We start from the raw sequence: 26,152 nt of genomic DNA on the forward strand, positions 1-26,152 counted from the left end.
TGATGGGTTTTCGTTTATTTTACAAAAAGGGTTGGCAGCTCATCCTCAGATTGCTTCTTCGTCAGGATGGGGACCCCCTTCACAGCCCTGTATAAAGAGGGAAGGCTTTATTTAACCTACTTATGCAAATCATTTATCAGCTAACGTGTTTTAGAAAATGTTATCAACTTTAATTGACTGCATTTATTAAGTAATTGGGCTTTTGAACACATGAATACTGTGTAATATATTTGAACTCGCCTACAATGGGAACAGTGTTGCACTTAATGGGAGCAGTGATGCTGCTCTGGACTGAAGGACGGCTGGCAGGTCACGAGTAAGTTTGCTGGTTGAGATGTGAAGGACATCACAGAGATGGCTGTCGCTCATTTTGGTTCTCAATCTGCTTTTGTTCAGAGTTAACAGAGAAAATGTTTGCTCGCATATGTATGTTGTGCCAAACAGACTGGTCATTCTTTTTGCGTGGCGTCGCATCAGAGGAAACTTGGCCTTTTCCAAGCTCCGGTAGAAGTCGGGTAGGAGAGGAGCTGCATCTCGATGAGTTCTAATTGCAGACTCTCTTCCACTTCTTCTGCATCCAGCAGGAAGGGAGTTGAGAACAGCTTGATTTCTTTCTCAATGACAGAAACATCTTGGAAGCGCTGATTGAATTGTGTCATAAGAGTTGTGATCACAGAAATATATTTCCCCTTTTTAGCAGAGAGGTCGGCCTTTGGATGAGCACGTTTGATTTCGGACAGCGTAGGGAAGTGCGCAAGGTTGAAGTTGCGTAGTTGTGTCTCAAAAAGACGAAGCTTCGCACAGAAAGTTGAGGTACAAGCTGGTCTTTGCCTTGTAGGCTCTTGTTCAGTGAGTTCAGATGACCAGTAAGATCAACTAGAAAGGCAATACGGGAATAAAACCGCTTCAGCACGGAGCCGCGACTAAGCCAGCGCACGTCACAATGATAGAGTACGTCCCCGTATTCAGCATCGACATCAGATAGGAAAGCTTGATTCTCTGTGGTAGAGCACTCATGCTCAAATTATGTTGACAGTTTTCACAACTGTGGTCATCACGTCGCCAAGCTGGACTGTCTTGGCACAGAGAGCTTCTTGGTGGATGATACAGTGCGATTTTACAGCCTCGCCTCCACTCTCTGGCACCTTGGCGCACACCATAGATGCCATTCCTTTGGGCTCGCCTGTCATAGCGGGAGCCCCGTCCGTTGCAACTCCACACAGCTCGTCCCATTTAAGTTCCATCTTGTCAATTGCTGCAGTGGGTGCAGCAGTGGGATCAATGGGACAACGTGGACGTCCTCCGACGTCTATTCAGTCTTTCTATTCAGAATGTTGGTCCCTGGGACAAAACCAGCTGAAAAGCCCCAGAGGGGAAACATCCTTCTCACCTTTTTCACCCGTGACCCGTTTTCATGCCTGCATGTCACACTTAAATGTTTCAGATCATCAAACTAATGTAAATATTAGACACAGATAACGCAAGTAAACACAAAATGCAGTTTGTATCATTAAGGGGAGAAAAGAATCCAAACCTAAATGGCCCTGTGTGAAAAAGTGATGAAAACATAAATGAAGTGAGGTTCATCACATCTTTGGAAAGCCCAGTTCCATTTCTCCAGCCACAGCCGTTCTCAATCTAGAAATCACTTAAATAGGAGCTGCCTGACAAAGTGAAGTAGACCACAAGATCCTCACAAGCGAGACATCAGGCTGCGATCCAAAGACATTCAGGAACAAATGAGGAACAAAGTCATTGAGATCCATCAGTGTGGAAAAGGTGACAAAGCCATTTGTAAAGTTTTGGGACTCCAGCGAACCACAGGGAGAGACATTGTCCACAAATGGGGACAACATGGAAACATGCACATTGTGTGAATACTGAATGGTCTGTATCTGCTTTATCTTTATGAAACAGTTTAATGTGAATGTTCCTTTGCACACGTCCCATGAAGCTTGATCTGTAGCATGACGTCATTTCTCCCGTTTGAATTCACATCTGGTGAAAGTACAGTGACAGGTCCATTTCTTATTTGTTATCCATTCATCTTCTTCATGAATATATTCCAGCACCTCGTCGCTGTGTGACGCCTGACTGACAGTCTGTGGTCGTCTGTAAGTAGTGGTAGAAGAAGAAGAGGTGCTCCATGTGGACATGAAGGACAAAGCTGTGTGTGAGAGTGATGTAATGTCCATGTCTCCATGCTGCTCTGACCCCCCTCCTCCTTTCAGGGTGAAGCCTGATGGAGTCCGATGGTTGAGACCAGGTCTGAGGAAGTGTAAGTGTGCTTTGATTCATGAAGATTCAACCATCTTCACACTGTGACATCACTCATTCACCTCTGTGACGTCATCATCAACGTGTCAGTAGATGAACACATGATTAATAACTGCAGCTGTATTGTGTCTTGTTCTCTCATCAGATTCCTGTGAACTCACAATCGACACAAACACAGTAAACAAACACCTCAAACTGTCTGACAACAACAGGAAGGTGACATATGTGAAGGAGGATCAGTCATATCCTGATCATCCAGACAGATTTGACTCCTGTCCTCAGCTGCTGTGTAGAACTGGTCTGACTGGTCGCTGTTACTGGGAGGTCGAGTGGAGCGGAAGTGTTCATGTATCAGTGAGTTACAGAGGAATCAGGAGGAAAGGAGACAGTTATGACTGTTGGTTTGGACACAATGATCAGTCCTGGAGTCTGAGCTGCTCTGATGGAGGTTACTCTGTCCGTCACAATAAGACAGTAACACACATCACCTCCTCCTCCTTCTTCTCCTCCTCCTCCTCTGGTAGAATAGCAGTGTATGTGGACTGTCCTGCTGGCTCTCTGTCCTTCTACAGAGTCTCCTCTGACACACTGATCCACCTCCACACCTTCAGCACCACATTCACTGAACCTCTTTATCCTGGGTTTGGGTTCAGGTTCAGTTCTGGTTCCTCAGTGTCTCTGTGTCCTCTTCAGGAGGGAGAGTCTCCTCCTGGTGGAGAACCTTCCTCTCTGCTCACCACATAGTTCAGTCTGTACAGCTGATGGTGGTTCATGTGGGTGTAGATGCAGGTGGAGCAGGTGAGGGGTACCTGAGCTGGTCTGGACTCTGGGGGGTCCACAGCTCTCTGGGACTCAGATGGAAGTGTGAAAGAGCTCAGCTTAATGCTGCTGTGCTCCTTCAATCAATAGATGATCATTTAGATATTGGCTCCTAATTAGGCTTTAATCTTCATCTTTATGTGTTCAAGAAGACATTTTATAAGACAGTCTTTCATCTGTCCCCCCATATGAGACAAATGTGTCCTTATGTGTGTGTGCGCTTCATCAGCAATAATAAAAACAAGGTGAAGAAGGAAAATATGAACGTGTAATTCTTTCTGAGCCCATTTTAACTTCAAATCTTTCTAAATCTGTTGAGTGAAATCAAATCTAATTTCACATAATCAGGTTTGTTTTGAACAAGAAGCTTTTTAATGGTTCAGCAAACCTCTCAAGGAAATATTGAATATGCGTTACTTGTGTTTTTATTCCCTATAATGTCATTTACAACATTTACTCCATGTGTTACTTTAACAGAAATAGAATTGTTTGGCTCTAATGTTAATAAATGACTTTTATTGGAAACAACTGTACATGTTTAAACAGGCCATCAAATAAAGATGCTTTCAACACGCTGTATTATTTCTTTTGACATGAAATACTCTGATCCTTTTTAAAGATGCTGTACTATTGACTTTTGTACTATTTCCTCCATAATATCTGTATTTATTCTACAGCCCTGTTGCTGTGTCAATAGCACAGAGGAAACATTGGTGGTGCAGCATGTTGAAGAAGGAAGTGAGTAAATAAAGAAATGAGTAATGAATAAGTTGCTTTATTAACCTTATTAACCTTCACGCAGAGCCGTCTCACAACAACACAAACTACATTGCTCGCTACTTCAGGTGCAACTTGAAGCTTTCATTCTGCACCAAATATCACACTTAAGTCACCAACAAAAACACACAAAGCACAAGCACACATTTGATAACAGGGTGGAGTTTATCTCCTCACAAAGTGGAGTATTGAAAGTGTGTGTTGGACAGAAATATATATATAAATAAAAGTGATCAAATCTGCTGGGTGGAAAATATACATACAGCAACATGAATTAGCAGTTTTGGTGCCTTAGAACGTTGTGTCAATGCAATGAGCTTCATGGCCTCTTAACCTCTTGTGAGTGCTTATGAGTGACTACAGCTGGTGACTCTGAGGCATTTAAATAGAGCTCATTGGATACAAACGCCCACAAACGCTACAATGGGAAAGTCAAAGGAGCTCAGCATGGATCTGACAAAGCAAATCATCGACTTGAACAAGTCAATGATTTTTATTTTAAATCCAAATATAAATAAATATTTATTGTCGCACCCAAAGCAGTTTCACCGTGATGATAAAGACACACAACTATTCACTGGAAATAAAAGAAAGAAAATAAATCATTTGCAACGTAGGCTATTTGCCATTTTATTTTGTTAATATATAGGCTATTTAATATGAACAAAATAAAACATACATACACATTTAATAATAAATAAAATGCATTGTATGCCTACTCACCAAAGACTGAGTATTTGAACACAAAATCCATCCTCCTTTCTTTCCTCAAGAAGACTTCAATGACTCTATCAGTGCGTTTAGTTCCACCAATAAGTCCTTTTCTCTCGACATGGAGGCTGATGCTGAAAGCCCAGTCTGTCCAGTAGCATTTCTGGAATACGTTTGATTTGCTATGAGGCGGAGAATGAGCGCTCGACAGAAGCCGTGGACACAGATAGTCACTGTCACACATGCCAGTGTGTGAAGTCGCCCCGTGTCCTCATTCAGATGTTTCTGCTTAAGGAAATCAAGGAGATCAGACGGACTTTTCCCTTCAAAATGAGTAACAGCGTACATTACAGTCAGTTCTGTTTTTAGCTTGGACAGGTCGAACAGTGTTCCGTGTCTCCCTGTTAAGCTGGAGGAGGCCGTTTGCGGGGATTTCTTTCGGTAGGTCTGGAAGTGCTGGGGGTCCAGGAGGGAGAGGAACATTCATTTTTCGTGGTCTTGAAACCGGTTTCGTATAAGAATGTTGTCCAGAATATTGCTGTGGAGTTGTTGGCGGTACGTGCGGTCTCCTTGTGCTGGGTGAACTGGAGACGCTGTGTCATCGTAGATCGGACTGAACCTGCGCCTCTCTCGCTCAATCGTGTCACAAAACTCCTTCACCTTGTCGGGCAGAATTGTACATCCACAGTTTGTTTCTGTAGGATTCCAAAAAGCACATCCGAATAATGAAAAATCCCATTGAACGTTTCAAGCAAGAAACAAAACTCAAACTCATCCAGACGTTAAATCCATCAGCCATAAGCACAGTATTTACATTACAGGTCATTTAGCAGACGCTTTTACCCAAAGCGACTTACGTTACACTTTCTTTTTTACATTTGGCCCGGGGAGCAATGAGGGGTCAGGTGTCTTGCTCAGGGACACTTTGACTTGAGACACGGGGCAGCCGGGACTCAAACCTCCAACCTTGCGCTTCCCAGCACTCCCGCTGTACCCCCTGCGCCACGAGGACCCGTCCCCGTCGTGGTCGTCATGGTGTTCCAGTAAGTGGGTAAAGGGCTCCTTTAGGGCAGCTCTCTTTTCAAAGACGGCATTGACCAGTCTAGATGTACATTGCCACCTCGTTGGTGCAGCCTTAGGAAGACGGCGCTTGCAGATGTCATCCAGCAGCTGTGTGCGCTTAGGGGATCGTGAGAGAAAGTCTGCAAGGCCGTTGAGGTTGGCCAGGAAGACCTTCTTTAAGCTCTGAGGCTCCTTGAGTCAGTACTAAATGGAATCGATGTGCATAGCAGTGAATGAATAAGGCCATCGGTGCCCTCTCCTTAACTTCAGCCTGCACCCCATTGAGGCCAGATGCCACGACTGCTGCGCCATCAAAACACTGTGCCACAACTTTATCCACACTACATTCATTTCCCTCCAAGAAACGGAAAATAAGAGCGGCAATGTCATCAGCCCGCTGGCCGCTTGTCACATCTTGAAATGGGATGAATCGCTCCTTGACTCCTGTGTCCGTCACATAACGCAGGACGAGTGGGAGCTGTGCTGCATTTCTCACATCTGTTGTCTGGTCCTCCATAACAGCAACAAAGGGAGCTTTTTAATCCCCATTCTGATCTCTTCTCCCATCACTTCAGCAATAGCATGAATTAGGTCATTTTGTATTTTGCCTGACGTCCCAATGAAGACTTGCTTAGTGGACAGGTGCTATCGTAAATCTGTGTTGCTTTCAGAAAAGAAAGAAAGAAGCTCCACGTAGTTCCCTTTGTTTGTGGAGTCACACTTTCATCGTGTCCCCTAAATGAACGTCACGATCAACGAGTCTTTTCAGGGAAGGCGCAGGTGATTGGACACAGGTGGAAATACAGGTGGACACAATCAGGGACACGGCGGACAATCGCAGGGCAGGAAGTGAAGCTAACCCAGGGACACAAGAGGCAGGAAACTACAAACCCACACAAAGTCCTCTCTGGTAGAACGGATGAGGAGGCCCTCATCCGGCCCAGTGGGATTAGGATATTTTCTAATGTCCCTTATCGCTTTCAGACCCAGTTGGGTCTCTACGTTGGTGTAGAGAGAATCAACGTCGATGGAGAAAAGCATAACACTAGATTAATAAAAGGTTCCTAATCACTTCATAGGTGTCTTTTTATATGTCTTTCATGCTTTTGGGACAAGCGGTTATTATAGGATATCAATAAACTCTACGAGACACAGTCTCTGCCGGTGGGAATCCGATGTGGGACCGTACAGGTCTCTGGTCTAATTAAGGTGGTTAATGGGTTCTGGGGTAAGATTCCTTCAGGTGGATGAAGGGCTGGCGAGAGAACTCTGTGCTATAGTTGAAATGGTTCATCAGTTTAGATTTTCTGTGATAACTATAAAGGTCTCTGCAGAGCATCTATTTGTCCGTCACTAGTGGAGCAGGAATGAAGTAGAAGCTCTTCTCCAGCAGTCCTTCATCCCCCTGATATAATAATCATCTTTTATCAGGATGTGGCTTGAATTAAGTTGCACTGTTCTGATGACGATCTGGTGCTCGAATTCAAACCTTCAAACAGAACTTTGACTCTTGACGCATTGGGTGAACACCAACAGTGAGACAACTCATTTATAGTCTGGTTATTGGCCCCTGATCCCAGGGTGGTGCCCCGTTATTATTTATTAAATACTATTAATTTGAATAGTTTAATGTTTCTACCTGCTGATAAACAGGAACCTGCCAGATGTCAACAAGTGACGTTGCTTTTTAACTTTAATAATGTGTGATAATTTGATAACAAATAAGATTGTTACACTTTTATTCACCACATTTGTGTGTAAATGTTGAATATTGAACTACAAATTAGTTTGATACCTTTTTACAGTATTTTTTTACTAATTTCATTAATGAACAAATACATACTGTGAAAATGAGTCAAAGTATAGACCTACTAGTTTTAGTGTACCTGAGCACAGTACTACTAAGTACACTGTGGGGATGCTGACCATTGTGGCACGGCTGCTTCTCAGTGTGCTCCTCAGGCTTTGCCTCTGTGTTCTTTGGGCCTGATGCTGAAGGTCCACCTGGATTATTTCCTCCTTCCTCCTCTTTGGGCGTTTGTACCTCCTGCTGCACCCTGCTCTCCAACACCACCTGACCCTCCACATCTGTCTTCATCTCCTGTCCTGAATTGTGTCTCTTTGGCTGTGTCTCCTCTGCTGTGTCCTTCTCTTGCCGGCCACTCTCCCTTGCCTCCTTCTGGACCTTTTCCTCCAGGTCTTCCAGAACACCAACACGCATTAACAAAAGCAATATTCTCTATGATGTTGCTTCATTTGACATCACTGCAGCACCCAGAAGACGTTAGGATGAAGCTGCTGCTGCTCACAGGCTGATTCACATGATTATCAGAAGGAAGTAAAACCCAGACTGTACCTGTATTTGTCAGAAGGTAATTAGTCCATGGACATGCGTGTATTAAATAAGGACATGATAAAGTAAGCAGTGCTACAATGTCTTCTCACAGCTAATACGCTTAGCTGCTTCTCACATGTGTGTTTGATAATGTGGCCCCCCGGACTGGAAGGAGCCCTGTAGAGAGTGACAGATGATACCAGGTGGTAAGTATGGGCACCTTTGGTTGCCTGGTTCTTCCACGTCTCCCTGTTGTGGTGAATCTCCGTGTTCCATGTGACCTTGAAGCCCTTGAAGTCCACCGTGGTCAGAGAGCAGCTGCCCTCTGAGCCTGTACTCTTCACACTGGACCTCTTTCCGTCACTGCCACTGCCACTGTGGTCACTGTGGACAGTGTAGCCATGTGCACACAAACACACATCCTGTCAGACGTGTTGAGGTAGAAAGCTGGTGCCTCTTATTGGACAAAGCAACGCCTTCAACGTTACCCTTCAAAGTAAAAGCATCAACGTGTTGACATGTAAACGGATGTAAATATTGTTTCCTAGCGTGTTTAGAAGATAATGCAGCCGTGTTGTTCATGCTTAAGGTTATAGTGTATTAAAGTACTAGTTTCCTTGAATAAACAGTGTGTAGCGTATCGGGGATCTGTTGATGGAAATTGAATAGATTCTTACTATATGCTGGTTTTTAATAGTGTTAAAACTATCTAGGGAGGGTGGTCATGTTCCTACGGTGGCCCAGAATGGACACATGGAAACAATTGAAATTGGCCGTTTTGAAGGTCTGTTTTAGTTCCTATCTGTGACTTCCTGTCTTGGTAGTAGCGATCTGATGAGATGAGGACGTCAGCCGATGGTCCGTGAGGGGAAGACGGGAGCAGGTTGGGGACGGCTGATCTACACCACAGGATCATCTAAAATAAGTGTTTGTAATCTTCTGTTTGTCACCGCCAGCGTCTGAAGGCAGCCGTTCCAGATCGCGATGCCTCCTCAACAAGCGGAGTCACAGTTTTCTCCATCATTTCTGTCAGCACTGTAAATGTTGGTTCCACCATGAAGTCAATGAATCCTGCCGGATACGGAAGACACGCCCACTTAATAGATTCACTTCACCTTGTTGATTCTAATTTGTGTCGACATGTTTTTACTATTTGATAGTAACTAAATAATCACTTAGTTTTCATGCTACTTCCACACGCACAACAACTAGATACGAATGTTGGTCCAGCGTATAAACATCTGAACTTTTCTCCCAAATGAATCGATATACTGGGACAACGGTTTCCATAACAGAGGTACACTGGAGCAGACTGTTCATTAGATAGCAGATAAACAAACAAGCAGCTTTGTGGTGTAAATAATTCTTATTCTATTTTACCAATCTGAGACTGTGCCACCGTGGTGGGTTTGCAGTCACAGAGAGGAGAGAACGGTAGACCCAGCTCCGCTTCTTTATCCCCCTAAAAACGAGTAGACAAAGCAGTGTTACAAGGTGCTGCCATCAAGGCTCACCAACACAACACGTCACCATCTGTTTGCTCATTTCTCATTCCTGTGTCATTTGTACATAGAATGTGGATTTGCCTTTACATGTCGTACATGTTACTTCAGTAGCACATCCGCAGTGTTATTAGTTAGTATCTCTTCCTTTTGTACTTAAGATTGTCTCAGTGTGACCAATGATCTTATCTGGACCCACATGGCTGCTTCAGCACTTCAGACTACATGTACAATCATCCTGTTGTTGTAATGTTTCCTCGCTGAGTGGATTCGGACTGTCGACATGTTTTCAGCCACAGTTCATCTCCTCCCCTCCCTACACGCCTTCCTCCTAAGTCATTGTCTCACATGAACAACCACTCACTGCCTGCTACTGGAGGACAAGTCCACCAGAAGGTGCTGAGCGTCTTCTACTACCTCATTACTAATTCACATGTACAAAGACTAGACCTTATTCTAATGAATGTATACAATCAACTATTGTTAGCAGGCGGTGAGCTGCGAGCGGCAGCGCTGGTTTATCTGATGTTACACCCAGAGTACTCGTCTGCTTATTTTACCTCTGAAAACAAACTAGGTCCAAACTTTGTCGTCTTCTTATTCGTCACTAGTGCAGAGCCATGTGGAGTACTGCATAAATGAAAAGGCCGCTCATTGATTCAAAGTGGTCACCTGTCTAAATAACTCCTCCAGAAGGGATGTGGTCCAGCGATGATGGAGGTCCCAGCGTTTGGCAGGGTGGCTGATGTCAGCAGTGTGCAGTAGCAGGGACGAGGCCTTTGCTTTGTCGGGCCTGCAAGTCCAGTCCAGTTAGTGGACGCGGCGCGTGAAGGGTTGTAAAGCAGAAACAATCATGGTTTGATAGTTTCAGCATTGTGAAGGACTGGAGTGACTGGCAGCATGAGGCGGGACGGACCCAGACGTGAAACACTCACGCCTCATGTTGCTGCAGGTGGCTTTTCATCCCGTTGATCTGCTGGAAGTGGCAGGACATGTCTGTGGCCAACACCATCTCCACCACCAGAGCCCGAAGCTCTCTGAAAGAGGGCAGGCAGTAAAACATTCATGCTCCCTACAGAAGGAATCTTAGATGAAGCTTGGGGAAAGTTTTATCAGAGGAGACTGAGATGCTTTCATCCTGTTGCTGTCACTTCTATATTTCTGCAGCAATGCAGTGCCAGATCGATGCAACTCTGCCCCAAACTACTCAACTTGTCCCTAAAATGAGTCATTTGATTCTGCTTGACTGTAAAATAAGGTGACGTGTTTCTCCCTGGTATCATCAGCTGTAGCTCCCTCTAAGCACCAGTAGGAGGCAGTATTTTAGAAGCAATGACTTGCACTGTAATCTGGGGGTTGTATTGTAGAGTGAATTATTATTTGAAGTCATTGAATGGAAACAGCGGTAAAAAAGGACGTCCCTTCAGCTGCAGCGCTCTTCTCTTACCTCCACTCGTCTTTGGAGAGATTAGACAGAATGTTCATGTCATCACTGTGCTGTAGAAGGCGATATGCAGCACTGACGTGTCAGTTCTCCAACAGCTCGGTCATTGTACAACATGGCGGTGTCTGACCTGCAAATGCGACACGGCTACTTCAGGAATGATCACCCTCACCGTCATCGTGATAATGCCAACAATGTATGAGGTAAAGCTGCTATCATTCATAGTAGGCTTTTTATTAGGTCACCTGTTAGATATCTCTTCATGCTCCAGTGTTGTCCACTGTCCTCAGAGACTGCAGGGATTGAAATGCTACAAACGATGCTACGTGGGAATTACCTTGTCTGAATATGGAAGTTATTGGTGGTCCCTGTGTGCTCGTAGTCATGAATGGCAGCTGCAAAAATGATGGCAAAGATCTCCAACTCACTGAGCCAGTGCTGAAGGAGAGAGGCAGACAGACGAGGAGGAACGTGTCAATCGGGAGATGAAGATTAAAAAACCGTCCTGCTTAACGTTGTGCGGTTTTCCTGCTGGAAGTGAACCAGCACAGAGTCTCTTTGCCAGTTGTCAGTGTGCCTGAACCACCTCGGTTGTTTTCCAGTAGCACCTCAACTCAAATGAAAGCAAATAGAGCTCTTCACCGAGAGGATCTGGTGCAAAGTGCCTCACTGAGTGCTGGAGGTCACTGTGCGAGGAGGCCAACAGGACAACATCACATCAGCACCAGCAGAGAGGAGATGGAGACCCCCGACCCGAAGTCCTCCACCCCCGGGTGCGCCTAGATATCCTGTCCATGAAAGTCACCACCTGGAGAGTCAAAAGCCTTCTCCGTCCACAAAGCACATGTAGACTGGTTGGGCAAACTGCCAGGACCCCCCCAGTAGTCTCGGGAGGGTAAAGAGCTTGTCCACTGGTCCAAGACCGGGACTGGTCCAAGCACTACTCTGCTTGAGTCCAAGGTTCCATATGCTGTGATATGAGTCACTGCCTCCCCAGCATAGTCTTTCCCCAGAAAGGTGAAAGTGTGATATCCCCTTCAGCAACTCACGGCGAGTCCCATCCAGCCCCGGCCTTGCCCCCATGCAGCTTTCTGACCCCCGTAGTGACCCACGGGCACGTGGAGGCGGGGCTTGTACCTTTTAACAACACAATGTCTGCATTGTACATGTGGTGCTGCTATAGTCCCTAGACAGCCGTCATGAGGGATTGTTGATGCATTATTTCAACGCAAATTAAGTTGGGTGGTGCTTGTGCTTGAGGGAGGGGCCTCTGTTTATTGCGGCCTTGGTTACCTGAGAAGGAGTCTTATTTAGGTTTTAACCATGATTTAAATCTATGTTTTGTCTTTACTTTACTGATTCACTGAACTCTTTCTTCAGTTCTTTCTTTGCTGTAACAACCTACATCAATAAAAGTCACCAAAGTCACTGTAGCCGTGCTAGCGCTACCACCGACGGGTTCTGTACAGACGCACGGACACACGGATGGGAGTAACCAGTTTTTATTGTCCAAAAAGGGGGAATGGCAGTGAGCAGGAATAAGCCCGTTCTGTCCAGCTTCGCTCAGCCCTCGCGTGCTGCTCCCGTGCTCCGCTCAGCTCTGCTCGGCTCATGTTCCTTCCCCCGACCTGGATCCTGCTCACTGCTTTTGAAGAAGGCAATTAGTGCAGATTCCACACACCTGCTTACTCTTCACCTACCAGCACCGTCCCCTGAACCACTCCCCCGCTCTCCCCCCTGCAGCTGAGCTAACCACGCCCCTCCACCACATACCCCCACCGCCCGACTTAGGCCGGGGAGCCATCCGGCCGAACCGACTCCCCCCCCCCTCCCTCCTGAGGGCGGGAAAGGAAGTCCGCCCCGACCATCTGCGCCCCCGGCCTATGGATCACCTTGAAGTTAAAAGGCTGTAGAGCCAGATACCACCGAGTGATCCGGGCGTTGGCATCCTTCATGCGGTGGAGCCACTGCAGCGGGGCGTGGTCCGAACAGAGAGTGAACTGGCGTCCCAGGAGGTAATACCGCAGGGAGTCGACCGCCCACCGGATGGCCAGGCACTCTTTTTCGACCGTACTGTACCTGGCCTCTCTTTCCGACAGCTTCCGGCTGATGTAGAGGACCGGGCGGTCCACCCCCTGCACCTGCTGGGACAAAACGGCCCCCAGCCCTCTGTTCGACGCATCAGTCTGCAAGACAAAAGGGAGAGAGAAGTCAGGTGTATGGAGCAATGGTTCCCCACAGAGGGCTCGTTTCACCCCCTCAACCGCCCACTGGCACCGCTCCGTCCACTGGACCGGATCTGAGGCACCTTTCCGGGTCAGGTCAGTTAAGGGGCTGGTCAGCTCCGCAAAGCCCGGGATGAACCTCCTGTAGTAGCCTGCCAGCCCCAAAAACCGCCTCACCTCTTTTTTCGTCTTGGGCCGTGGGCAGGCTGCAATGGCTGCGGTCTTGTCCACCTGCGGGCGCACCCGCCCGCCGCCCAAGTGGTACCCCAGATACCGTACCTCCCTCCGTCCAACTGCACACTTCCCCGGGTTGGCGGTGAGCCCAGCCTGCCTCAGGGACTCCAGCACCGCGCCCACCCGCCGCACATGCTCCGCCCACGTGGTGCTGTGGATGATGACGTCATCCAGGTAGGCGGCAGCATACGCAGCGTGCGGACGCAGCACTCGGTCCATGAGGCGCTGGAAGGTGGCCGGGGCGCCGAACAGCCCGAAGGGAAGCGTGGTGAATTGGTACAATCCAAACGGAGTGGAGAACGCCGACTTTTGCCTGGACTCTGGTGACAAGGGAATCTGCCAGTAGCCCTTGGTCAAATCCAGTGTCGTAAAAAACTGCGCGGTGCCCAATCGGTCCAGGAGTTCGTCGACCCGGGGCATCGGGTAAGCGTCAAACCGTGAGACCGCATTCACCTTGCGATAATCCACACAGAACCTTATTGAGCCATCCTTCTTGGTGACAAGAACAATGGGGCTGCACCAGGCGCTGTTGGACTCTTCTATTACCCCCATCTCCAGCATAGCGGCCAATTCTCGCTGAACCATTTTCTTCTTGTGTTCAGGTAACCTGTAGGGCCGCGTCCGCACCGTCACGCCCGGGGACGTCTCAATGTGATGCACTATGAGGTCCGTGCGACCTGGCCGGGAGGAGAACACATCATTAAATTGATCTTGCAACCGGGCTATGTCCGCTTGCTGGGCTGCAGAGAGACGGGCGTCGGACGGGAGCCGGGTGGGATCGGTGGACTTTGGGACCTCTGGCCCCAGCTCCTCGCTCTCCGCTACTGCAGACACCAGGGACACGGACTCAGTCTCTCTCCATGCTTTAAGGAGGTTGAGGTGGTAGATCTGCGTGGCTCCCCCCCTGTCAGATCGCACCACCTCGTAGTCGACGTCCCCTACCCGCCGTGTGACCACAAAGGGCCCTTGCCACTTGGCGAGTAGTTTTGAGCTGGAAGAAGGAAGTAATACAAGCACTTTCTCTCCCGGTGTGAATTGTCTCAGCTTGGCCCCTCTGTTGTACAGCCGCTGTTGCCGTTCCTGGGCCTGGAGCAAATTCTCACGTGACAACTCACCCAGTGTGTGGAGTTTGGCTCGCAGGTCCAGGACGTACTGAATCTCGTTCTTACCGGGGCTCGGACCCTCCTCCCAGTGTTCCTTAAGCAGGTCGAGCACCCCCCGTGGTCTCCTGCCGAACAGCAGCTCGAAGGGAGAAAATCCCGTGGAGGCCTGGGGGACCTCCCGTACTGCAAACAACAGAGGGTCAAGCCATTTATCCCAATTACGTTCATCGTCGTGAATAAACTTACGAATCATGGATTTCAGTGTCTTGTTCAGCCGCTCCACCAGGCCGTCAGTCTGGGGATGGTACACACTGGTCCGAACGGACTTAACCCCCAACAATTCGTACAGTTCTCGTAGTGTGCGTGACATGAACGAGGTGCCCTGGTCCGTCAGAATCTCTTTCGGGATTCCGACTCGGGAGATGACCTGAAACAGCGCCTGCGAAACATCCTTGGCGGAGATGCTGCGCAACGGCACTGCCTCGGGATATCGGGTTGCGTAATCCACCAGAACCAACACAAAGCGATACCCCCGTGCACTCCGGTGAAATGGCCCGATGAGGTCCATACCTAAGCGTTCGAACGGCAGCTCCATTAACGGCAGCGGACGCAACGGCGCTTTCGGGATGGCCGGCTGGTTCACCAGCTGGCACTGCGGGCAGGATGCACACCAGCGGCGCACATCCGCCCAGATGCCTGGCCAGTAAAATCGGGCTACTATCCGGTCCAGAGTTTTGTCGCTACCCAGGTGGCCCGCCATCGGGTTATAGTGAGCCGCCTGGAAAACCGTTTCCCGGCGGCTTTTCGGTACCAACAACTGCGTAATTTCCTGCCCTGTCTGAGTGTCGCGACTCACTCTGTATAGCCTGTCCCTAATCAGTGAAAAGTGCGGGTATGATAATACGGCGTCGGGGCGCACCACTTGACCATCAATTTGCATCACTTGGTCGAAGGCAAAGCGTAGAGTATCATCACGAGACTGCTCCAGTGGAAAATCTTCCATGGAGCGTAGCTCTGGCATCGGCGGCGTCCCCATAGGAGGCCCCGCCGATTCCCCCTCCCCGTCTGCAGCGTCGGACAACCTTGCGTCACCGCCGAGCGCCGCACACACCCCGCATGTCCCTACCGGTCGCGAACGCACCCCCGCGCACTGCCCCGCTAACCTATGAAACCCCGACCAGTCTGTCCCCAAAATCAGGGGGTGCGTCAGGCGGGAGCTAGCCGCGACCCTTACTCTATGCTTTTGACCCCCAAACCTAATCTCTATCGGCACCACTGGGTAGTCGTGAATATCCCCATGCACACACTTAATCCTCACCCGGGATGCCTCCACCAATGCCCCGGGTCGAACCAGTCTCTGGTGGATCATGGACTGCGTGCAGCCAGAGTCCACCATCGCCTGATGTATACCCCCCTGGATCCTTACCGGAACGCTGTACGTCGCTCCCAGACCGGGGGAGGGTGCTGGAGGCCCGGCAACCCGCACCGTTTGGCCCACCTCCATTAGCGGGCACTCCCGCCGGTAGTGTCCGGGCTGCCCGCACCTCCAACACTCCTGCCCTGGCGGTTGAGGAGCCCTCTGTAGGTCAGTGAGGGTGCCGGCCAGGCCGGGTGGATCAGTACCCCGTTGAGGGGCTAGGGCGCGCTGGAACGGAGGGGGCCGAGCCGCAACAGGAAGCGGGGAACTCCGTCGTGGCGCGGGAACGGGCTGCGTCGATGCGGTCGGCCGACCGCCCTCCCCACGGCCCCCGGGGTGCACCGCCAGGTGGTCCTCGGCGAGGGTCACGGCGGCTTCCAGCGTCGCCGGCCGGTGGTAGCGGACCCAGGCAGCCGTCCGCGGCGGAAGACCCTCCAGGAACTGTTCTGTCACCACCTTCTCCACCACCGCCGGCGCCCCTCCCGCGCCCTCCGGCTGCAGCCACCTGTTGGCCGCGTCTGCGAGTCGCTGGGCAAACGCAAACGGGCGGTCCCCCGGCCCCAGCCTCGCCTCTCGGAACCGCCTCCTATGGTCCTCGGGGGAGAGCCCCAGTCGGTCCATGATGGCCTTCCTCACGCTGGCGTAGATGTGCCAGGGACCGGGAGGCAGGCCCAGGGCCGCTGTCTGCGCCTCCCCGGTTAGGAGCGGCAGGAGGCGGATCGCCCACTCGTCCGCCGGCCAGCCACACGCCCCCGCCATCGCCTCGAACATCTCCAGATATGACTGCACGTCGTCCTCCGGGGTCATTTTGTGCACCACCACGCCCGCATACGCCGAGGGACCCGGCACCGTCGGGGAAGCGACTGGTCGGGCTGCTAATTGTTCCAGTACCTGGGTCTGCCGGTCTGCAGCAGCCTGCAGCGCCCCCAGGACGTGCCGGTTGGCCTCGGCCTGCTCGCGCTGCATCGCGGCGATCTCCCCCAGCATCCGTCCGAGCGCGACCGCCGGCTCCATCAGGCCCTCTCCGTGGTCGTTTGCGTCCATCCCTGGCCAGGCGCCACTGTAGCCGTGCTAGCGCTACCACCGACGGGTTCTGTACAGACGCACGGACACACAGATGGGAGTAACCAGTTTTTATTGTCCAAAAAGGGGGAATGGCAGTGAGCAGGAATAAGCCCGTTCTGTCCAGCTTCGCTCAGCCCTCGCGTGCTGCTCCCGTGCTCCGCTCAGCTCTGCTCGGCTCATGTTCCTTCCCCCGACCTGGATCCTGCTCACTGCTTTTGAAGAAGGCAATTAGTGCAGATTCCACACACCTGCTTACTCTTCACCTACCAGCACCGTCCCCTGAACCACTCCCCCGCTCTCCCCCCTGCAGCTGAGCTAACCACGCCCCTCCACCACAGTCACTTAAAGCTCCAGTTTGTCATGCAGCCTTTCATCCATTTACAGTCAGAGACAACACTAACTTTGCTATTGCATCATTATTATCTACCTGTCAGTCATCATTCATCCCGTCCCGATTGGATTTTGAGGTAGGAAAGCTGTGATGAGTGACTTGTAAGATCCACTGAGGAAGTCTGCAGGCACTTTTGAAAAGCGTATTGCATTGTGCTTTTACCCAACCCTGAACGTACCACCATGCCGGTCTTGAGGAGCAGGTAATGAATGGTCTGTGTGACATCAGCCGCATGCGTCAGGTTGTGAAAGGGATTCTTGTGTTTGCTGTAGCCCACTTCCAACGAGTCCACGAAGGATATGAGGACACAAACAGGGACCTTCAATAGAAGACAAGGAACAACCAGTTGCTTTGCAGAATTGTAGAAGCAATACAGAGAAGTTGTTCTGTTGAACCCAGTACGTCCCCATCAATACTTAGTTCTGCTGTCACTGACATTGTGCTCGTTACATACACAGCGTCTTGTCAAAATGGACATACCTTGAAACGGTTGATCAAGTCATATCTGGTGAATAGCTCATAGAAGACAAATTTCAGAGCGTGGTCCCCACTAGCATCGTTCAGTGCAAACACATCAAAAGACCACATGTCCACATGCTAGAAAAGACACACAGAAGCTTTATTAGCACGTGAATGTCCACATAACGGTTCAACTGTTCATTTCTAGGATTCCTTTGTTAAGGTAACATCGATAAGAAAACATAAAAACACCCGTTACAATTTAGTCTGGAGGATTTTGTACTGATATAGAATTTAACAACTGGGAACTCGTTATTGAATTCTAGCTTCTTTTGTTATCCTGCACCTGCAAAATCTGTGGATTTGTGTGTTGAGATCAGTTTATATGTTACTGCTGAAGAAATATAGCAATATTCCACACAAATGGAACCACATTCAGCTGGTTCATGTCGTATTTATCAGATCGATCCCAGTTTGTGTTTGCTTATTACTGGTCAGATAGCGATGCTTCCTTAGTGTGTTAGAGGAAGCCTAAAATGATGATGCTTTAAGTTCCTTTGAGCATCGGTTTTGGACGGTTCAATGTTTAACGTTTAATTGACTGATTCTAAACTCTCAAGACTTCTAACCATCCACCACCACTTCCACTGACTCCAGTGGAATATCGCCCACTGGGGCTTTTAATATAATCTGAATATCTATGTTTGAGCATTATGTCCTTGACTCCGTGTCCTTACAGCGTCTCACAACTTGTCCCTTTTTTGCTGAACTGGATACAGTTTTCTTAATATTTTTGTGGACATGCTTTAAAAGGTGGACGGCTGAGTTCAAGGGAAGAGTTCTCTGTATAAGACAAAAAACTTAGAGAGGAACTTAAGATAATGGCTTTGGTGATGGAGAGTTTTTGGGCTGAGGCTGCAGCTGTGACCCAGCACGTCCAACCCCCCCTCTACCGTTCCTGGTCCCACATCAAGTCCCTTCACGCTACCAGCAACAGGGAATCAATTAAGCATGTGGATTTTTTTTAATCTTCTATTTGTGACTAAATAATTCATATAGTATCAATAAGGAACCTGACCGATAAGCAGTATGGACAGTAGCTGATAAAATCCTAGCAAGTGTCCCTCGCCATTATGTCCAGAGTTAAGTCGTCCCACGTGATACCAATCGACCAATCGAGTCCTTGCATTCCAGGCAGGACGATGTGTCTCAACGGTGCATTTGTGTACATTGTTGGGATGCGGAGAACATGGGGAAAGCCGCTGCACGCCGCGCTGTTCCTGAAGTTTATTTGGCGCTTGAGAAACTTCTGGATGGTTCATTACATTCCCTGCCGATGTCCCAGTAAATGCAATCAAAGAGGGCTTTTATGGAACTGCAGGTAATTGAGTCATTCAGTGTTTCATCACTTATTGAAAAGGCGTTCCTATCACTATTCATTACGCAACTTATCATCTTTATAGAATATGATTAAGGTGGACTCATGATAAGAATAGAGGGAATACACACATACATGCTGATTCACACACACATATTCAAACTCCTGGTTCTATATGGTGCGTTCATGATCCCCTCCTGCTCGTCAGCGGAGAAAAAAGAGCCTCTTCCTTTGAGTTGATTTGATCGACTCTTCCCCCTTTTGAAGTAGGACGCGGACACACAATTATCCTGATGACTGACGTCTGGTTCCAGTTGATGACATTAAGCTGGATCAGCTAGCATGGTTTCAGTCAGCGGGTTAGTTTGAGCTAAGAGGACATTTGATTGGCTTAGTTGCACCACGTACAAGTAACACGTATCCCTGCTGGCTTTGACCATCAACAGCAAACAATCACCCAGTGGAGTCCACCATGTTTGTACCCTATTCAGCTACGAGGATAATGCAGAGTTTTATTATTATTACCAATGAACCCTTTATGTTATCTGTGTTATATCATTCATGTTAAATGGGAAAACCTTGAAACAAACATCACACATCATGACTAAACAACTATGAAGGGCCTAATATTCCACATGACTGTTGCATCAAATACACCAAACAAGCCAAACCTCTCCACAAAGATGCCGGCCTGCACTGCATGAACGATGCTGCGGAAGCGTGGCTTGTCCTCGTTACGGCGCAGCATCACAACCGTCTGCCGGGTGAAAGTGGAAGCCAGCCAGTCCCGAACCTCTGACGGCACCGAGTCCGACCGGATGTCACCCAGCTGGTCCTCTGGATCCACCAGCCGCCTGCAAGGAGACACGCATCAGACTAAAAGCCAGAAAAAAGATCACACCTTCTCGCCAAAGCTGCTGATTGATGATCTTCATCAACAAATTGAAGGATTGTCTTATTCACTACTCGATGAGCACACAATTCAATTATTGTGTAGAACGCGGCTTGTCAGATTTTCCCAACCGATTGTGTCACACGTTGACCTCGTGGCTGATGTGACGCGTATTTACCAGCGTTCAGACACATTCACATTTAACTGAAACGTCCTGCCGTCATTTTGTTACAACTTCCACAAGACGAGAGTTGACTACTGGTTTACCTTCAGGTCGGCCATCTTTTGTGTAACTAACTAGTCTTCTGTATTCATGTGCAGGGTCCCACTGTCCTATGAGGAATAAGGCTCGCAACATTGTGCAGCAATAATTTAAACAACTCTGGGTTAGAAACTTGGAAACCGTATTGAGCCACGAGTTACTCATTAAATTAAATATATTACTAACATACACATAGACTTAATGGAATCATTGTAATACTAATTAGTAGTAAAATAATATGAATGAATGATGATGTATGTAGTAATTGTCATTTATTTATCATCCATGGACGATCTTACTTGCTAACATATAATATTTAATTGCCTTTCACCAATTTACGGGGTATTGCAGTTAATATAGTCTTAAGATATTTAGAGTGCTTTACTTTAGCTTCAAAATGCTTAAGACGACGTAGCTTGTGTGTAAATGATCCCGTTGTGATTTATAAATGAGTGAGGAAGCCACCGTGCTACTGGAATGGCCCAGTACCGTGTGCCATTAAAACGCTGGGGGAGCCGCGCTCTGTTGATGAGCCGACTGCCGACGGGAAGAAACCCTTTGTGTCCATAAAGTCCTGCGTGCATGAGGATGATGTGTTAACCTGAACCTCACCTGCTTTCTGCTTTTACACTTCAATGTTTCCCCTTGGATTCTTTGGATTGTTGTACCTTTTGTGGACTCCTCTGCTCCACAGGTTGGTTTTTTAAGACAAACGTTTGCGTTTGGCCATTTCTCTACGTGCTTCTCCACCTCTGCTCAAAGGTCTATTTAGCTGCCGATCGTGAAAGAATTCAAGAAAATCATTTTAAAATCCCTTTTTCTTCATGTTCATGGATTATTTGAGAAAAGTGAAATCTCTCGCCTGGCTTCCTCAATGCACAGAGCTTCTAGGACTGAGGCGGCGTAGTCCAGGTTTCTCTTCAGCTCCACCACAGATGCCTCCACCCTTTCCAGCTGCTTCACAAGACAACCTGCAACACATAGAGGCCCAGCAGCATCTGCCCTCCATTCAGACCGTCCCAAACGCTGGACTGGGGAGCTGTACAATCTACAGATAGAATATATCTCCCACAGATGGTTTGGGAGTGATTAGCACAATGTGGGCTGTATAATACGTGCGCCCATATTACATGGCAGTGCAGTTGGTAATGTCAAAGTCAAATCAGCAGTTTCACAGTTAACGTCACTGCAAAGAAAGCTGCAGCGCTCTTTTCTAACTGGGTTCTGTCTCACTCAGTGGACGTAGATTGTGGGTTGAAGTCCCGTCTCAAAGCACATTCTAAACAATTGGCTAGAACGCCATGAAAGGAAGCGTAAAGCCTGTTCTATGTGTGGCGAGTAAAACTTAAAGTAAAGGACACCATCTGTTTAGCAAAGGCAGCAAGCAAAGCTCCTCTTCCACGTTTCCCTTCATCACAGCTTCATTTGGCATGTGAATGATACATTTACATGAAGCAAAGGCCGCTGTGTGTGTGTGTGTGTGTGTGTGTGTGTGTGTGTGTGTGCGCGTCATGGGGGTGCAGCTGGAATCAGGAAGTGAAGGAGGACATCAAGAAGCAGCCACTTCATTAGTGACAATGACTCCCTGAGCTCCGCTGCCCAACAAGTGACGACACACCAGTCGACATGACGTCACCTCCCAGTCTCCTGGTTGCCGTGGAGACAGCAGCCTGTGAACACGACGCTGTGTGCTGTTCTCCGTACTCATCACATGGACTCCATCAGACAGTAACTACGCCCTCTTCACAGTGGGCCGGGCTACGTCGGCTGTTATGAGGCCGGCTGTGGACTTCAGTCCATCCCGATGTCTCCTGGAGCAGTTCCTACTGCGGCCGTGCCATCGGGGACAAACAAGGAGACACAAAGTGGGGAAGCGTTTCCTCTCAGAGCTGCTGTCAGCTGGTTGGAGGAGGAAAAGACGACTTGTCAACAAGGCAAAAGTGATGCTGATCAGGATGCTCGGCCTGCGCTTAGTGCTCCTAATGGCCTTTGGCACGTTTCACGGCGCCCAAAGGAAAGCCACCAATCAGAGCCTGGAGTCTCCAACACAGCTGTCAATCACTGCCAGTGACATGTTGACAATTAAACCGTCTGATCTAAACGTCCTATGAGCTGTTTCAGAGGCATGTTTCAGCTACTGATGAGCAGTAAAACATGTTGGGACAGAAAGCAGTCGAGCCAGGACGTGTCTCCTTGTGGACGTGTAGATTATGTCTCGTGTTCTACAGTCAAGAGACAGTGAGACGTTTCATTGAAGTCACTAAATGTTGCTTTAAAGCCGTCATCACAAAGACATAGTTTCACTTTGTGTGTTTGTCTTGAAGGACACGCTACATCCAGACGGAGGAAGATGAAGCAGGTAAACGGCTACAAATAGAACACAATGAAGCTGAGTAACACACACACACTGAAACACAGAGCATCTCACCAATGGTGAAGCTGAAGCGTCCGTGCAGAAAGTAGCACTGCCGCCCTTTTTAAACGCCTGTTTGTTGGACGTTGGTCGTGTCGTTGGGCTCCTGATGTGCACGGTGTCCCTCAGTGGGTGAGGGGGGGCCGTTCTCTCTGTGCTGCTGTGGACGGGTGTTCAGGGTAAACGCCGCCCTTTTCCTCTTTGCTCTTCGCCCCTCGAGGCTCTAACAACTCTGATCTGCTCCATTGAGACACTTTCATGTCTGATATTTATATTTACTGTGAATTAGTTTCCTCTGCTGCTCCGTCACACACAGCGTTTCTATTTGAAATGAGAAGCAAACAAAAGCGTGATAGTTCAACACCCGACAGTCAAGAAGCGTATTCAAATGTTTCAGAGCAGCTGACGTCATCGAGGCAGCTGCTGTCCCATGAAATGAGCGTCCTCTGTTGTCCCAGGTGGCGCGATGCACCTGGTCACGTGACGCTGGTTGCGACCCGCCAGAACAAACCGGAAGAAGACGTGAGGGAGACGCGTAGAAAGTCACCAAGCTTCACTTTAACGTCTTAAAGTGTCACATCGTGTGAGTATGTCCCGTGACACACAGCGTGTGTTTACTGTGTGTTTGTGTGTTAACGGGCCGTCAACCTTTGCAAAGTTCCTTTACCGTTTAGACGAAAAATACGGAAATAAAACGAAAATACGGAAATAACACCGTTTTATTTTAGTTTTTTTGCTTCAAACCAAAAGAGTAAATGTCCTTTTCTGTCCAAATACGAAAAAACGACCGATCTGTTTTTCTGTAAATCCCTTTTTGTTTGTTCCTTTTAAAACGAAACCGAAGCGCAGCCGCTAAACCGGAAGTGCGCACATTTTAACAGTAAAACGCAATAGAACGTTTGTACGATAGAAATCCGTCTGTGACGCAACAATATCTATAATATAGCAGAGTAACATTAGAAGAATGAATATGAAACGTCATCGTGTGTTAACAACAGCAGTTGACTACACGCAGACACATTTACATTCATCCATGTACACAGATACTCATTCATCTGCTCGCTGTTTGATGCAATATAGTTATTAATATAGTAACAACACACTTATTACTGTAGGTAATAACACAGTTTGTGGTGGCAGACTCGTTGCTGTTGGCTCTGATATTTATTTCCAGTATTGTTGTGTTGCTTCAGTGCTCAGAGACACTTTAAGGAGAGTAAACGTGTTCACATCTCCACCACTAGGGGGCAGAATACGACTATTTAAAGCAGTGGTTCTCAGCTGGTCTGGTGGCTCCGGGACCCACCATCACCCCTCAATGACAACCGACCCAAATCGAGGGACATCCTTCACTTCTCAGATGTATTTAATGAAAATATGGTGCAGTTTGAACCTGAGAGCGTGTGGAGACAGAACACGTATGACCACACAAAAACAAGTTTAATGAGAAAACAGCCAGCTGGTAGCGACGCTAGAGAGGGAACTATTCCCTTTACACTAAATGAGCTAAAACCCCAAAGTGCATCTTAAGGACACGAGGTATTACAACATACAACAATTAAGAATCTTCCGCCATTTCAAACAAAAAAGACTCAAATGACTTTAACAGATACGACAAACACTGTGTCTTGAGGAGCTTTTGCACAAATGCAAAATAAATTAAATAGAAAATGCAATTCAAAAGGATTCAGATATAGAAAATGAACGTTTCTTGTGATTACCTCATCAGGAGGTAAATCCTGAAAAACTTTGTGCTTTACAGAAAATTAAGCAGCACTCACTTCAACCTGAGGTGAAAACTGACTTGAGTCTGGAGAAATTTCTACTGGGAGAACTGGGCATGTTTTTTGCTCTTGGCAAGAGTCTCAAAGTCTGGAGTTCTAGTGGACAAGGCCAGTCTGAGGTCAAGCTCGATGTCCAGTCTCTTCCTGTGTTTAGTCTCCAGCTGAACCAGAGCTGAGACGCACTCACAGAGACAGGCAGTGCTGAAGGGTAGCAGCACTTTGACTGCTCGAGTGGCGAGGGAAGGACACTCGCTGATCACGCTGCTGCACCACAACTGGGAGGGGCTCACCTCCGCGTACGGTCACGTGACCGCTCCATCAGCTGACTCTCCGTTGCTTGGCAACGTGACACTTTCTATGTGGATTCCAAGCGGGTCACGTATCCAGTGGTCGTCCCTCTGTTTCTGGGGAAAGTATTCGTTAAACGGCTCCAGAAGTTTATTCAGATGCACCGTGATTGTTTCTCCAGTACGTTCTTGTCTGCCGTGTCCAGCTGCTGTCCCTCATGACAGCCATTGGGGAACACGTCGAGTCGGCTTCTGGAAGCATGACTTGCCCACACAGAGATCTTTTTTCTGAAAGCATTGATTTTGTCCTGCTGTTGATGAATGTTGTTCCCCTTCCGCTGCAGAGACAGATTTAATCCGTTTAAAGGGCTCCACAGGTCTCTTTGTGAGAAGAGCGCTTACTTTCCAAATGCCGCTTCAGTTTGGACGGCTTCATGCTTCTTGTGCCAGAACCTCGCTGCACAAAACGCGCTGAGGTTTTTGCCCTCTTTTGTCCTCAATATAAGAAAACCCACATCTAACGTAGTCGGTGTCGTACTTCCGTTTCGCCATGTTTAATTAGAAAACTAAGTAGGAGGTTTAATTAACCCAAAAACCCAAAGTCTCCCCAATTTCCTTTTTAATTATAATTTTTATTTTCCAGGCAAAGGGGAAAACGCCAATTCCCAGGCCATTAAAAAGGGGTCCGCGACCCACCAGTTGAGAACCACTGATTCAAACCACAGATTGAATCATATTGAACGGTTGTTGTTTCTGGGACAGATGCATTGAATGCTTGTGTTTCCTTCATTTGATATTCATGCTTAGTTGTAAACATCATGTATGTTGATGTCGTGGAGGAGTGAACACGTGTTGTTCATGGATCAATAAATAAGAATAGAGACGTCTCTTTGTTTGTCACACTTCCATCCTAAATCAAGCTGTAGACCAAAGAGCTCAAAGGTCCAAGATGAGAAGATATAATGTTGGTCTGAAGAAAATGACTCGTGTGACTTTACGGCCTTCAGACATTTGGACTCTAGAACATTTGACACATTTTCCCAAATGTCACGAGACGAGAGCAGAAAAGAGAAGGATTGGTTCTCTGTCCTTCTTTGCTGCCATGTGACCTGTGACCTCAGAGGGACCTCTGGAGCTGTGGGCGGATGCACAGCGTACTTTTGATTAGTAGTCAAAGGTCCATTTATCCTGAGAACACTGTGGTGGCCTTAATAGAGGCTTCAATGATCCGATCCCCTTCCAGGTAGTGAGTGCTTGTGCTTCTATGAAAGCAGAATCATTCCCCTCCTTTAGGTACAAGGTAACAAAGTCAAAT

The 26,152-nt window shown here is 48.1% G+C and overlaps 2 protein-coding genes and 2 long non-coding RNA genes across 6 annotated transcripts in view; 2 read left to right on the forward strand and 2 right to left on the reverse strand.

Annotated features, from left to right (window-relative positions):
* LOC144390230 (uncharacterized) overlaps positions 1 to 26,152 on the forward strand; it is a 198,618-nt gene that overhangs the window by 119,523 nt on the left and 52,943 nt on the right. The gene's annotated exons all lie outside the window — the stretch shown is intronic.
* Positions 1 to 26,152, forward strand: part of LOC144390452 (protein NLRC3-like) — a 94,062-nt gene that overhangs the window by 60,037 nt on the left and 7,873 nt on the right. The gene's annotated exons all lie outside the window — the stretch shown is intronic.
* LOC144390376 (uncharacterized) overlaps positions 1 to 26,152 on the reverse strand; it is a 345,224-nt gene that overhangs the window by 44,043 nt on the left and 275,029 nt on the right. The gene's annotated exons all lie outside the window — the stretch shown is intronic.
* The window catches only part of LOC144390400 (uncharacterized), a 40,447-nt gene continuing 16,717 nt past the window's right edge, over positions 2,423 to 26,152 (reverse strand). Inside the window, exon 2 of the long non-coding RNA XR_013454438.1 lies at positions 2,423 to 2,774. This is a non-coding gene — a long non-coding RNA (uncharacterized LOC144390400). The remainder of the gene's footprint in view (positions 2,775 to 26,152) is intronic.

This window comes from Gasterosteus aculeatus, chromosome 21, assembly GCF_964276395.1.
Source record: "Gasterosteus aculeatus chromosome 21, fGasAcu3.hap1.1, whole genome shotgun sequence".
Classification (NCBI taxonomy): domain Eukaryota; kingdom Metazoa; phylum Chordata; class Actinopteri; order Perciformes; family Gasterosteidae; genus Gasterosteus; species Gasterosteus aculeatus.